We start from the raw sequence: 16,099 nt of genomic DNA, 5'->3' as shown, positions 1-16,099 counted from the left end.
TAAATTTATTTAAATTTCATATTTATGGTAAGGAATTCATGTGTTATCTTTTACTCATTTAAATTAATTCCCAAGTTATAGTGGAATATTGATGGATTGAGTGTTTCAGCTAGATGAAACACAAGAACAAATTCACAGCTTCTGAAATACAAAAGTACATTTCTTCTAAAAATGTCAAGGCATAAATATTTTCTTAACTAAAGTTTTTTTAAATAATTTTTAAAGTATACTGCTAATTAAATTTATGGAAATGGACAAGAATAGATATAAATTCTTAGCAGTAAAGACTGGGGTTAAAGGAGAATGACAGAATGGATTCATAAAGAATTTACTTCCACCACAGCTCAGTAAACATGATTGCTGCTGTCTGGGCCAAAGATTCATTTTGCTTTCACTCTGCATTTCTTTGCCAATGGGAAAACGTCAGTAATACCACTGTCTTTTCAGTCAACCTTATCATAAATGATCACTCTGTGTGGCATTTGTTAATTATTCCATCCCTGTCTTTCTATATTAGATTAATAGTTGCCAATTATGTATTCTCTCCTCTGCACCGCTATTGTGTACACATTTTCTAATTCTCCTCATTACACTAGTGAGGATCTATAATTATAGTTGCAAGTTATCCATTTATCTTTTCAAGGACAATGAGCAATGTGATGTTTTAAAGGCCTTAGCTGTGTGCATGTGGGTATAAAAAAGAGAGAGTAAAACTGATGAAGAGGACAGTCAACAAGAAAAAGAACACCACAAATGTATTAAAAGTGTGATTTGAACGTTACAGATACAGTTTTGCATATATGTATGTATGAATATAATTTTATCGAAAATATGAAAATAAAACTGAATACATGAAAGAGCAATACTATTCATTCTATACTGTATCCACCCCAATTTGCTGCTGGCTCCAAATTCTTTATTTTGCTTGAACATTTGAACAATGAGTAATATTCTATAGTTAACAAAAGAATTGAACCACAAAGATACAAAATAAAAAATACATTTTGCACCACATTCCAAAATGTTATTATTCACTAGGAACTTGAAGGGTGAATAAATTGTGAGGACATGTAATTTTGGGCAAGGAGATCAGTTACCCTCAGTAGAAATCAAACAAATTGGTCACGGGTTCTGAAGAGTCTTGTCTGTCAAATGGTTTGCCATCAATCTTTTCCAGGATTAATGCAATTAGTAGACAATGTAACATACATGAAGCATAAAATGCTTTTGTCATTGTTTGCATTCCTTCTCTAAAGCAATTAAAATGTTTTCAATGTAAACTGTGTAGATACATGCTTAGACTAAGCTTGTACATGTAGAGGCTGTTACACTGCCATCCTTATAATTGGGAAAGAGATGGCAATGAGTCACCAGACCCAACTCAGACCGAATCATTGATTGCCAGACCCCTCTTCATCACTGGGATTTATCTATAGTCTTGAAGAGGATAATATGAATGATTCTTATTCCTAGTATTTTTATCATGGTGTTTCGCCTCTTCATTCCCATTTCCAAAGTTTTACATGGTCCTATTGGTAGAATCTACCACGGTACTTCCTACATTGCCAGCATTTCTATATCAACTAGTACTATGACTGATTCCATATTTAGACACTGTGTTATGACAATCATTTGCTTGAAACAGAAAACATGGGCTGTAAGTTGTCTTATAAAATTGAAAACTAACATAAATATTGAATGAAATATATGAATGTTGCTTGATAAACATTGAAGTTTGTAATACTATTTGTTATCTGGGTCAGAGTCAGTAACATTATCCCTTATAAAATTTTAAAATTTCTATAAAGTTTTCCTCATTCCTTCTCCCATTGATATTTTCTGTGCTGTTCAAAAAAAAAAAAGCCTCTGCTAGCGACTAATCACTCAGACACTACAGACATACAGACTCAGATAGACACACAGATAAGGACATGGGGACATCTTTACAGACAGCCTTCAGGAAGGTAAAGATTGAGGCTTACACAACAGACAGTCAGGGATGATGGAAAACACTAGAGAAAAGTAAAAAACTCAAGTCTGGGTTAGCTTGTTCAAATGACTTCAAGGAGAGTGCTTTGATTTGTTTCCTTCATGAGACACGGAGATGGTACTGGTGACTCTAAGTTTATTATTAGTGCCTTCAAGCTGGCTGGAACCCATAGTGCTGCATCCCTGGAGCTCTTTAAGTAACTTGTAGCCAACCCATCCAGAATAGTTTCTTTGCACCAACAACTGCTTACTCCTTTTTTAAATTTGGGAAGGGGCCTTGTGAATTTTCTGACTTTCTGAGGTTTCTAGTGGATTGCTTTAGGAGCTTTCATCTCATGAGCCTTCCTCATTCCTCAAGGGAATATTTTAATTCAGAGAAAATTTCTACCCAATAATAACACTGATTTCTTAATATGTACTTTTTTACTGAGATTGCTTTATGAATAAAAATATGTAATGAGTATAGACAAACTTTGCATATAAGACTCAATATGATTATTAATACCAGGTGTATATTTTCCCGAATGTTTTAGCCATTAGTCTATCAAATAATAGTAGGCTGAAAAAAGAATTTGCAGTTTAACATTAATTTTACTGTGTGTAATTGCGTATGTGTGTGTGCGTGTGTATGTGTATTGTATGGATTTGCACTTGATTAGGTCATTCATGAAAATTTATATAAAATAGAGTCCAAATTTTTCCACTAAATATAGTAGAAATGCATTTACAAGTGATTTTTACATCACAAACAATTCTGAAAAAAACAAACTAGGTCATGTTGCTAAAGGCATTGTGAGTCATTCTTAAAATGGTCTCTTCTTCATTTACCTTAATGGGAAAGATTATGACTCTTTTCTTTCCAGGTGTGATTTGATGCCTTCAGACATTCTTTCTCCATTCACATTCCAATTAAGTTAAATTAAATCGTCCCTATGGATGCAATTAACTCATTTGGTTTATTGAAAGGAACTGATTATTACAGAGATGGGTTCAGAATTCAGGCTTCTTTGCCTCAGTCTTTTTCCTTCCCACATTTTAACCCCAGTGAGCATAAAAAGACAAAGTTTATTCAGCAAGGCTGTAGAGACAAGGCACCTCCCACAGCTTGAAACAGAGCATAAAGAATGGAGAGCTAAAATTTCAGATGCTACCTTTTTCTCTGCCTAATACAGAGAGACTGAAAATAATACAACATGAGTTAGCAAGAGGACAGAGACTAGAGAAACCTCTTTTCAAGATAGAGACCAAGGAAAACCCTTATATGGAGAATTTAAGTGATTTGCCCCAGGTCACATGACAAATCAGTATGAAGTGAAAAGTGGCGCCAGGAGCTCCACACCCTTGTCAGTGGCCTCTCATCTACTGCTTCTAAGGGCCACAAGTGCCGTTTCTCATACACCTTTCCCAAACAAGACTGTGCATTTTGTTAGAAGACCATGAAGACTAAAGTCTTTTCCTCTTCCCACCTTGGTGTCAACAGTGAGCTTGTTGCTGTGGCCACTCAGGCAAACATGTCACACATGAACAGAGTCACTGCCACGACTCTTCAGAATGATGAATTTTTGTTTCACTAAAACAATGAATGTAAAAGATATAATTCGTCTCATTCTAGGATTTTTCTTCCTATATATGGAAGCCAGTATGAGAAATTAAATAAAGGAAAAATAAATAATAAAACTATTTGGTTATGAATATCAGATAGATGAATAACAAAATTGATCAGTTTGGTTACATGCCAAATTTTTGTACCTCAGTACTCTCTACTGCTAATGTGAAACACACAAGCTATAGGAATCTTGTTAGCTCTTCATCTATTGCCACAGAGTATTTAATAATTAAGATCTGCTAACATTATTTAAGAAATGAGTTATGGTGAATAGGGACTCTCTCCAACTCTTTTTCTAACTTTTAGGACCCTACTTCTCATACTGGTTCATCTTATTTAGCCTTAATACAAAGGGAGATCATTAGTCTTATTGCATCTTGATAAGTCATGTTTTATTTGTACTCACAGAAGACTCAACCATTCCTGGATGAAGATGGAAGAGCAGAAGGTTGGGGAATAAAAAGGGGGAGAATGTAAAAGAGGGACTGGGAGGAGAGAATGGTGGCAGGGAAGCTGGTGCTGAGATGTAAAATATATGAATTAAAAAAAGAAAAAAGCTTTAGCTTCTGGTGTACTTTACCTTTCTAATTATACTTTTAATTACACACATGTGTACATCTGTGTGTGGTTGTGTAGACATCAGTGCCGGTGTTTACAAAGGTCAAAAATGAGTCTCAGGCCATTAGGAGCAGGAAATAAAGGTGTTTGTGAGTCAACTGATGTGTATTGGGAATAGAACTCAAGTCATCTGCATGATTACTATATGCTTTTTACTTCTGAGTCATGTCTACAGTCTTGGACCACAATTTCTCACTAAGATATCCTACCTTGCATTTCATTCTTGAGCTATTCTGCTACATCAGTAATTCAGAAATGGACAACTTATGTAGAAATGAAGTTTCCTAGAACAAAAAAATAGCATCTGGAAAACACACACAGGTAGTAATTGTGAGCTCTTATTTGTTTGGAAAGACTATGGCAATGAGAGATGTGTCATATGTGATGATTAACAAGTTATAGACCTAAGCTCAGACCTGTGATACTGCAGGTGGAGTTAGTATTAGAAACTGGGAACTGGACTGAGATATTCGCAAATCCTATAAGGAGTAAAAGGCAACAATGTGTTACATATTTTTAGTAAAACTTCTATGCAGTGGAAAGCCTTGGGAGGTAATAAATTGTGGATTCAAAATGAACACTAGTTGAAGTATGATGAAAAACTCAGATGTTACGGCGTAAATGAACGGCATACAGAAATTATAATAAAATATTCAGCTTTAATAAGGGAAGGACTTACAAAGCCAAGGTTCCCGCAGAGAACAGGAAAACAGAAAAAAAAGGGAAATGATGGAGGTGGTTCTTGTATCTATCTGTTGCTTTCATTGGTTAATTAATAAAGAAAACTGCTTGGTCTTTGATAGGACAAAAAATTAGGTAGGTGGAGTAGACAGAACAGAATGCTGGGAGAAAGAAACCGAGTCAGTCAGTCACAAGATTCTCCCACTCCAGACAGATGCAGGTTAAGATCTTTCCTGGTAAGCCAGCTCGTGGTGCTACACAGAATAATAGAAATGGGTTAGATCAATATGTAAGAGCTAGCCAATAAGAGGCTGGAACTAATGGGCCAGGCAGTGTTCAAAAGAATACAGTTTCCGTGTAATTATTTCAGTGCATAAGCTAGCCATTCGGGCGTCCAGGTGCCAGGGACACAGCCCCGCCGGCCACGCCGCTCCATCAACACTCAGAGAGAAATATGGGTTCACCCTGAAGATCAGAAAAGCAAAACAGCCAGCCAAAGGCTCTTACCTCGACTTCAGTCTGTAATGATGAAAGTGCAGTCTCTCTTTACAAAATGGTACCCAATGGGGGGCAAAAATTTCCACATAAAGCCTAAGAAAGCTATAAAAGAAAAGGATTCTCTTTTATGCAGGCAGAGGCACGGTCATTTAAGAGAAGTTTCCTTACTCAGCATTATCAGCAAAAAACTTGCAGTTCTTTTAAGAGGCCTGACCACTAAATACTTAAATGATATTTATAAGCAGTAGCTGGCATGCTTCTTGTTTGTGGCATAGACCTAGAAACTCCACTGAGCTGTGTTAAAAAACATGTTTCCTGCCAGTACCTCTGCCATAATACTAGACTCTCAGGAATCCAAGGAATGGGCAGATCCAGCCACCAAAGTTACAAGTTTAATCTTAGCCACATCACTTAACAAATTAAAAACTCATGTAGTCAGAAAAAAAGATATAGAGTAAAGACAGATTCAGACAGGAAAAAAAAAAAACTCTAAACAGTTACAGCATGTTTAAAATATGAATAGGGTTGGGAAAGAAAAAGTCCTTAAAAAGAAGAAAAAGAGAGTAGTTGGATGTAGTAGCACACATATTTAATCCCAGTACTTGGGAGACAGAGGCAGATACATCTCTGTGAGTTTCAGGTCAGTCTAGTCTACGGAGTGAGATCCAGGAAATCCAAAAAACACAGAGAAACTTTGTCAATAAATAAATAAGTTAACAAATAAACAAATAAAACTAAAAGAAATGAAGTTTTTTTTTAAAAAGCTACATAAAGATGGAGAATACTTGGAGACTCTGGATACTGTATGTTATTGTGCTGTCTTTGAATTGTTTGACTGCTGTGGAAGGAGCAACAGCTGCTAAAAGCATTTGATTATAAATGCTGCTGGATTAATCCAACCTATATATTCTTAAATGCCTTACCTTCAAATTTTAAGTCAAAAGATATGTTACTTTAGAGAAGAGGTTTTGCTTTTGTTTCCACAGGAAATGAGAAGCTGTGGATCATTTCAGGTTAGAAAAAATAAGGTTTGATCAAAAAAGACCTCCCGAAAGACTTCCATCCAATGGGAATGGATGACCCAGATGATCCAGCATTTCAGAACACTTCTCTTGCAGTTTCTTTTGAGTTCTAAATCCAAAACAGCTTCAAGGCTGCTAGCTTGGAGGATCAAGCCTTAATGAATACTCTAGTCAGGACTTGACCATAATCCTAAATTTGCTTTAGGTCCCCATAAAATTATCAGTGCCCCCAATCAGCAGAAAATAGCATAGAAAACTACACACACAGTTTCAAAAAATGAATTATAGATGTTTATCTTTGTTTAGAGTCTTGGTTAAAAGTTGATATTAATAATGGCCGGGAAAAAAGCTAAACAAAAGAGACTAGATTCACAGTTTTTGTTTTAAAAGGAAAAAAGGGGAAGTGCTGTGATACAATGTTTTTGTACCCTGTAAAGATTGGTACTTATATTGGTTTAATAAAATGTTGATTGGACAGTAGTCAGGCAGAAAGTATAGGTAGGCAACAAGACTAGGAGGATTCTAGAAAGAGGAAAGGCTCAGTCTGTAATCACCAGCCAGATGCAAAGGAAGCAAGATGAGAATGCCTCACTGAGTAAGGTACCAAGGCACATGGATAATCATAGATAAGAATTAGGTGTTAATTTAAGTTGTAAGAGCTAGGTAATAATCAACCTGAACAAACAGACCAAGCAGTTTATAATGAATGTAAATCTCTGTGTGCTTTGTTGGGATTGAACAACTGCAGGCTGGGCAAGATAGAAACTTCTGTCTACAAGTAGAAACTTAAACACCTTCCTGCTGCCATTCATTACTAGCAATGATTATTATATAATTTTATCATTTTCCTTCTTCCCTTTCCTCCCTATAATTCTTCTCCTGTACTTCCCTGCTCAAATTCTTGGCCTCTATTTACTTTCTAATACTATTTTTTTACATTCTTTATATTAATTTGGCCTACACTCTGCAAAACCAAGTTTAAATTTATTCTTATCAGAAGTCTAGCATTTCCTAACTTTTGAATCTTCTAGCCTAATCTTATGTATCTACCCCAAATTTTCTTCTCACTCTTAAAAGACATGCATCTTCAATTGAAGATGTTCCTAACAGTTTTCTTGTTCCTTTCACTCTCAGTTTAATAACCTTTTATAGCAGAAGCCATGTAGTAATCAGGTAACAGATACAATAGCTACATTGGTCTCTTTGGATATCCAAATATCACCAGACAGTAGTCATTCCTTTATTGAATCAGGGGAGAAGACACAGCAAGAATAGAGGGACTGTTCTTTTTTTTTTTCCTGCTTCTTATTGAAAGAAGAATAAGAAGTTACTTCCAATTTAGGACTGGCCTTCTCAGAGAAGAAGAGGAAATCTCTTACCTGCTACCAGTCTGTGAAACAGGTTACTCCAGTGTGGGCTTCTAATGTTTGTTCAGGTCAAATGATTGAGGCCATCATTAACTCACAAGACTAAGCTTCCAAAGACCATGAGCTCTTCCTCATCACTTCCGTCTTTCACCCTGAATCCATAGTGGCTACTTGCTCTTGGAAGGATCAATGCACAGGATTTCAGAGTGTATAGAAGAAGGAGGGAAAATTCATGATTCTGTGTCCTAGCATTATCTCTAGATAACGTGCACCAGCACTGACCATCGGTATTATCTCAGTTGTAGAGCTGATGCCTATTTGTGACCCTAGGGTATTACCTATGATGCATCTGTACATTGATCCTATAATTAGAATTTAAAAAATTGCCAAACAGAACTTCACCTATGTACATCAGGAACAAAGGGATTTAAGTGTACTAGTGGTTCTGTGAAGAATTAGAGCAATCAAGCTTACGGGGAGAACCTGGTGATCAAAAAACACAAATTTTGATTCAGAGATTAGTTTAAAGGTAAATAAAATACAAAAGAATATATATATATATATATTTCATATAGATGTGTGTGTGTTTGTAAATTTCTTATGCCATATCCCTAGGAAATTTATTGAATATATTTTGAATAAGTACGGTAGAGGCTTGCTATGTAGCCTGGGCTGAACCTGAATTCAGAAATTTTCTATCTCAGCTCTTGAAAAAGCTGAAATTACAGGAATATAATACAAGCTCGAATAACTTAATATTATCAATGTTCACATTAATTTTATATGGGAACAAAGCATTCTGGTTCAAAAGATTTTTCTATTTGCACAATATAGATAGTAAAGACATAAAAATCAACTTGTAAATTCTGATCATCCTCTTTCCATTCTCTCTGATCTTCCTCCAATTCCTATCAGTTCTTCAGAATTCTTTCCATTTTCTTTCTCTGATTCTCTACATTCGTGTGATCATTGAATTGACACTATCCATTGGATCCTGGTGGAGTCACCATTGTGCCAGGTACTACTACCATGCTATATGTCTGCTACAACACTGTAAAATATTCAAATACTAAAGTTTATGCTATAAGTGAGTAATTTCTCAGAAAGTCAGATGTCCTATGTGAATAATTAATATGACAATACCAGTTCATTATACCTGGATAGAGAAGAATTGATGAACTAGGCGGAACTGGAGAATAGAAAACAACTATCCAAAAATAAAGTGTATTGTAAAAAATTATTTTTATTAGAAATAATAGAAATAAACATAGCATTGTCAAAACCCAGATTATGTATATGTAATATCTCTATTATTTTTATATATTCAGTGGCAGGCCATCTAATGCGCTGTATCACAATAAAGTTTAACTCTTACGGGTTCATAATGGATGTTTGACATTACAGTGATATGGGTTTGTAAACCCATTTTATCAAGTTAACAACTGTTAGTCACAGTGAAAATGTTTTACTGTCTTGGTGATAACACTGGCATTGTTTCTCATAAGCTCTTGCTTTTATAGTTGTCTGTTTGCTTTTGTATTTTGAGATTGTTGTAGTTTGACTGTGAGACTCAGTAGGGTTAGTTGGGGTGCACTTTGAAATTTTATAGGCCACCCCCTTTAATTATTCACAAGTACGGTTCCAAGACTATGGATGCAATGTAAACAGGAGGTTTCTTTTACCATGCTTTGCTGGCAATGATGGCCTGTATCTTCACAAACTCTAACCAGTATATACCCTTATTATCTTAAATTATTTCAGTCACAACAGTTAGAAAAATTGGTGTAGGAGGTCCTTCTGAATGTTGCTTTCATTGGTTATTAAAGAAATTACCTTGGCCCACTTGATAGGGCAGAACTCAGGTAGGCGGGGAAGACAGAACAGAATTCTGAGAAGAAGGGCAGTGTTTTGCAAATGGTTTGTTTTCCAAGGTCTACAAAGATTACTTAAATATAAAAAGAAATACACCATCAATTATGACAAATTGTGTGTGTGCGTGTGTGTAATTTTATACAAAATTAAACATGAATGGAGGTGATTTCATTTGACCATTAGTAAGTTGTTTGAAATAAATATGCTTTGTTTCCATACTTTTCCCCAAGAAAGTCTTCACTTTCAAATTATGGTGACAATCCATGTTTATTGATGAATGTTCCTTCTATTTATAAACCATAAAGTCATCCTACAAGTTTCTGGCTAGACTTATTTTTTTTTCATTTGTATAAATTTTTAAATCATGAACTGATGGTTATTAGGCAAGCCAGCTTGCAAAATTTAATCAGAAGCTATTTTTGCCATGGTGATAATTTTATAACATTGGCATATAATTATTTCTATTACTTTAACAAAAATAAAAACGAAATAGATATTTTAACCGCAATCTACACAAAATACATTCTGTTTCTCAGGGCTGATATTTATCTCTGGATACAGATTTGTATTTTCATTTAATAATGCCCAAGCTTCCTCATTTGATCACAATATCAGAAAATGTTCAAGGACTAAATATGTCTGGTGAATGTTTCTTTTTAAAATGCATGTTGTAAATCTATGAAAGCAAGCACAAAGCCTAAAGTGCCATGACTCTTGAGAAAAGTGGAGTAGCCATTATTCATAAAATTACTATAGCAAGCTGGGGAGTGGTAGTATATGCCTTTACCCAGCACTCAGTAGACAGAGACATGAGGATCTTTATGAGTTTGTGTCCAGACTGGTCTACAGAGAGAGTTCTAAGACAGTCTCCAAAGCTACACAGTGAAACTCTGTCTGGAAAAACAAACAAACAAAAAACAAAATATTAATATAGCAAAATAATATGTCATGTAATGGATCTGATTTTATGTATCCCACATGTACTTAGCTATGTATGCCATATAAGTAGCTGGATAAATGTCTGTCAAAGGCAGCATTACATTTAACATGGAAAATCAAGGCAGTAGCACAGTACACCCTAAGCACTTACATAATACTAGCGCAATTATCTTCACAGCTCCCATCATTTTCTAGGACAAGAAATGAAACATTAAAACAAAGCATGCAGTACTTTATTTAAGTAGTGCATTCCTCTAAAAATGCTCTGAGATATCAAGAAGTCTCTTCTTCCAAGTGTTTTTGCAGTGAAAGCTAGGTTAGAGGTCAGTTGATCTAGGCTTAGTCAAAAATGTAACTTTAAAGAAACCATAAGCAGAGAGAAGAGAGTACACAGGAAGTTATGTTCTCCATTTATATTTTCCACTACATTAAAAGTTTAGGAGAATGAAACAGTTCTCTAGGGACTTTGTGTTAGCTCAGACATGACCCTGGGGAAATTAGTGCAAGCCAGGCAACAGCCTCAATTTATATTGTGGATGGTGTTATTGCAACTCTTCCTACCTTATTTATGACAAGAATTTACTGATGTTTTTTCTTGATGTTACCCGTCACACACACAGAGAGCTTCTAGCAAAATAGAACTGATATCTCAGTAGAACACATAGGCAAGAATATATTCTCCATCAATGAATTTAGCATATATCACAATTCCTGGCTTGTATTCTAACACTTATAATAAGTGCATATTTCTATTAATATATTTTTATTTGTCCAAGCAAATTGAATGATTATATGTGAATTAGAGGGAGTGGTCCTTGTCCTCATCTCATAGCTGTCTTCAGAAAAATCTATAAAATACAACTGCAATACTAATGCCTGATCCATTCATTCTAAGAGTTTTCCTTTTCAAACAGTTTCAAATGCTGTATTCTTTCGATCTTGCCTCATTTCCCTCCTTCAGAAGATGTCTGGACCAATGCCATATGTTCTTTACAAGTTATAGAAGTTATAAAAGACACCGCTACTCACTATACCCCCACATGATGTGGGAGGTCTGGGGTTAAACATACATATCAGAAAATGATCCAATGAAATCTGCAAAGTCTCATGATCAAAATCTACCAATGAAATGTTCATGTTTATTTCAGCTTCATATCAAAAGTACTTGCAGCCCTCTGGGGAGCATTTTCCAATCATTTGACTTAAATTACTTCTTTGTAAGATTAGGTAATGTCCTCAGGTAGCACCCAGAAAGTTAGCTTTTATCATTTCAAGTTGAATCATTATTATTAAAAGTCACATATGCTTGAACAAGCTAAGTTGTAAATTAGAGAGGAAGAAAAGAAGAGGCTTTCTATGTCACCAGAAAGACAATCCCTGCAAATATGTGAAGTAACACTCTCGAATGAACTTTTTCTGTCGTTGAAATGTTGTTTTTCTGTTGTTCCCACATTCACACAGCCCTCAGGATCCTTTGGCATCTGATCCGCACTGGTTCACTCTGTGAAGTATCCCCAGTAGCTATATTGGCCTGCAAAAACTGGGAGTGTTTGTCCTGTTTCCACTTTCTGTGCTCTTGCCTTGGCCCCACTGTTCTACTAAACATTATTCATCCTTGCTGAACTCTTATCATCAATCAGAATCTTTTCCTGACCATCTTCCCTCCTTTCCAGTGGCATCAAAATGGCAAACAAAGTATTACCATATCAAAACTCTTTAGAAAGGTCAAACACTGCTGTTTATTTCTTCCCCAGTAGTATTAACCTTGCTTGACAATAAACAGTCCCTGGACAGTTAACATTTATTTACCCAGTGGTCCTTCCATAGCAGATTCCCGGATAAGCTGGTATGTGAAGAACAGCACCTCCAGTGACAGAAAGCTTTGCAAATGCCTCACATAGCAAGCATCTTGCCATCATGCAGCAGGCTTTGATTTTTTTTTCTTCTGTGTATTCCAGGATACACAGTCTCCCCTGATATAGTGAATATCTTTCTTATCACTGCAATATGTAGATGTGACCTATTCATGGTGAAATAATCTGCATCTATGTATGGGAAGGTGCCAATTTATGAAAAGTAACACATTTCAGTTTTTAAACAAAATTATCCTGACATTTTCTTATTTAGCATCAATCTTTGTGTACGGCACAAGGGAATGTAACCTCTCTTCCAAGATTCTACATAATTAGAACTAAGCATACCAATTAAAAAAATTGATCACTTTGAAATATATGATAGACTGTCATGGGTATGATAAAGGACAGGAAGAGAAAGAAGGAAAATCTATACACAAAGCACTATATACCATTTCATATAAAAATGAAAATGCTGTGCAATTTTCTATAAATAAAGCCATTACTACCATAAAAATTGATCCATAAGTCAGTATATATTAAAAGTTTTATTACGTTGGAACCCTCTGGCTGCTTTAAAAATTTTGAAAATATCTTCTTGAGCCTAAGAATTATTTGTGTGAAATGTTCACATTGGTACAATTTTTTATTGGCACACAAGGAATCCAATTTCCAGGTTCATTACCCAAAACAACATAGAAATTTGAGACAAGAAAATATCTTAGTGCTTGAACTATAGATCAAACTATAAGTCACACATCCCATTCCCTCATGGATTATTATGATAAGAAGAAAGAAGAAGAGAAAAGGCAATTTTTCTGCCCACTTGATCGATGTTCCATTTGACCTCTGTGACGCCCTCTTGCCATAACCTTTTAAATACCATCTGCTCTTTTTGTGAAGAGTGTGATGGGAGGGAGTCACTCCCAGACAGCAATTGATTATAAGAACATTAATCAAGGGCATGGATTATCCGTAGCATGACACTGTGTGCTGTAGTTAAGCAATCTGGCCTTCAATATGACTGGAAAGTTTAATCCTTCTGTGCAAACCTCAAACAGACGTACAGGCACATGTTTAAGGAAAGCAGAGCAAATAATGCGTGAACACTTATTGGAAACTATGATGAATTTCAGCAATTTTAGGCCTAATTTGTTTACCCAGTCTAATGGGATTGGATTGATTATAATATGTGCTCATAAAACATTGTACACAGTTCATGCTTATTCTAATCAGAGAGCAGGGCAAAGGCTTTCAGTCTTTGCTTATCATTTCAACAAGAGTTGGGTGTTTCCAATACAGTGTTGCTTGAATACTAAACCTAAATTTTCAATCTGTTTATGTAGTAATAGTTGTATTTTATAATGAGATTTTGCTCATAAGAAACTGTATCAACAAATACTGTATATGTAAATGAGGAGAAATATTTTATTTATAAATATATAGGAAGTTTTAAACTTGTCGATTCTTTTCTAGTGGATTAAAAATATTTCTATGAAAAGTTAATTCAATGTTAATTTAGGTGTATATTTAATAAAAATGAAAATAGAATGCAACAAATGACAAAAATGCTTATGTATGGAAGCATATATTCTAAAACAGGGAAGAAGAAAAAAATTAAAAAAATGCAGAGGGGAAAAAAGAGGATTTTGACAGAGAGAAAAATACCGATTCACTGAATTTAAGCATTCTGTATTTCCCTAACAGTTACTTGTGTGTCTCCTGAGATTGGAAAGTTGATATTTATATAGATTTCTTCTAGGAAAATAATCACCATAGAGAGAGAACAGGAGGACAACTTTTCTCAGGATGTGAGTCAAGGAAAGTTGTAAACAGTGCTTAAAACTAAAAGAATATTTCAAAAATTATTCTTTTAGTAAACATTTAAATTCTGGGAAACACACACACAGAAAGTAAAATGCTACCTATAAAATCATAATAAATATCTTACTTAAGTTATGCAAAAATTGCATACTATTGATCAATTAATCATTACACTGTTTTAACACTTATATCAGTCAGACTCCAATGCATAGACTATTAGAAAAAAAATCATATCACTGACTAATCAATCGCCTGCAAAGTTAATTGTAGATAAATTGATCCATACTGAAAGAAAAGCTTCTATATGAATTCTATAAGTTAATGGTATAAATAAAGCCTTTCACCTGCTTGATTTTTCATCAAAATTACTATACATTGCTAAAAATCAAATTGTACTAAAACCATAATAATAGCATTTATTGACTTCAGTTGTAAGGAAGAAAAAAATCAAATTTGGTTAACAAAATTAGAAGAAAAGCTTTCATGCATTATCTTGAAAATCACCTTCCTGTTGCTAAGCTGGTGAGCTAGGCTAGAAAAAAATTCATGAATCAAGAGAATAGAAGTGGAGTACAGTGTTCAGAGAGCAAAACTCAGCATGACACCAAGGGTTCTGTCACTAAAGTCATCATCTATCACTAACAGCAAAACTGATGCTTCTGATGGAAGCGCATTTCATGAAGGAATGTTAAAAGCCAGTCTGTTATCTGCTCCAGTGTAGCCAGGTCATGTCAGAAGCTATCAAATGAAAGACTTGGCTCCCCTACTGCAGATTTCTCATCTTTTTTGCTCTTAGTCTCTCCCTTCCTTTTGGTACCAGGAATTTTTGAGTAATGCTATGAGTAGTTTTTAAGTCAGTCTTGTATTATTTATTCTAATTATTGGGAGTCCCATTTACATTTAGTTTTTAAAATTTTATAAACAATTCTAAAAGATTTTTCCAGTTGTTTTTTTAGCTGGCATTTTGTTAAGAATTATGTGTCTCCCCACACTCTAAGCTGAGGAGTTGAGGCTCTTCAAGTTCAGATGGTGTTTATCATCTGTCTTTCTGTAAGCTAGAAAATTACCCAAATATCAGTATATACAGGGTTTATTTGCAAGAAGAATTCTTCAGTCTGTTGCACTAGGAATTTTGCTTGTATCCTAGGAGCACAGCAAGAACGTTCAGATGAGCAACTTTCTATTCGATAAAAATAAAGAATTTCAATCCTGCAGTGGCATTTCATTTATATTTTAATAAATAAAGCTTGCTTAAAGATTAGAAAGTAAAACAGTTCCATTGGTCAGCCTTACAGACCAGGTAGTGACAACACACACCTTTAATCCCAGTAGCCACTGGAGACAAGAAGACCAATTTTGAACTGAGGTCAAGGTAAGAGCCGTGGTTGGCTGCTTTGCTTTTCTGGTCTTTAGGTTGAACCCCAATTTCTGTCTCTAAAATTTATTAATCAAACTTTGCTTGGTGCCCAACTTTTGGAGCACAAATTAAAAAAAAAAAAAAAAAAACATTTTCCCTAGTCTATTTAGCTGCCAGCCAAGGAAAGCTAAATAGCTTTAGGAATTCCAGTTCTAGGAATTGAAACCCAAACTTAGTCACCTGGGTTTCGGATAAGCACTAGCGCTCCTGGCTCCCACCTGCCAAGAATTAGCTTCTATGTAAAGATATAAAATACACAGATAATTTGGATTCTGTATGTTATTGTGTTGTCTTTGAATTGTTTGACTACTGAGGAAGAACTTTACCTGCTAAAAAGATATTTGCCTATAAATGCTGCTGAATTAATCCAATCTCTATATTTAGAAAATGTCTTGATTTAAAAATTTATGTCA

The sequence above is a fragment of the Chionomys nivalis genome, chromosome 3, assembly GCF_950005125.1.
Source record: "Chionomys nivalis chromosome 3, mChiNiv1.1, whole genome shotgun sequence".
Taxonomy (NCBI): Eukaryota; Metazoa; Chordata; class Mammalia; order Rodentia; family Cricetidae; genus Chionomys; species Chionomys nivalis.
This window is presented reverse-complemented; position numbering follows the sequence as displayed.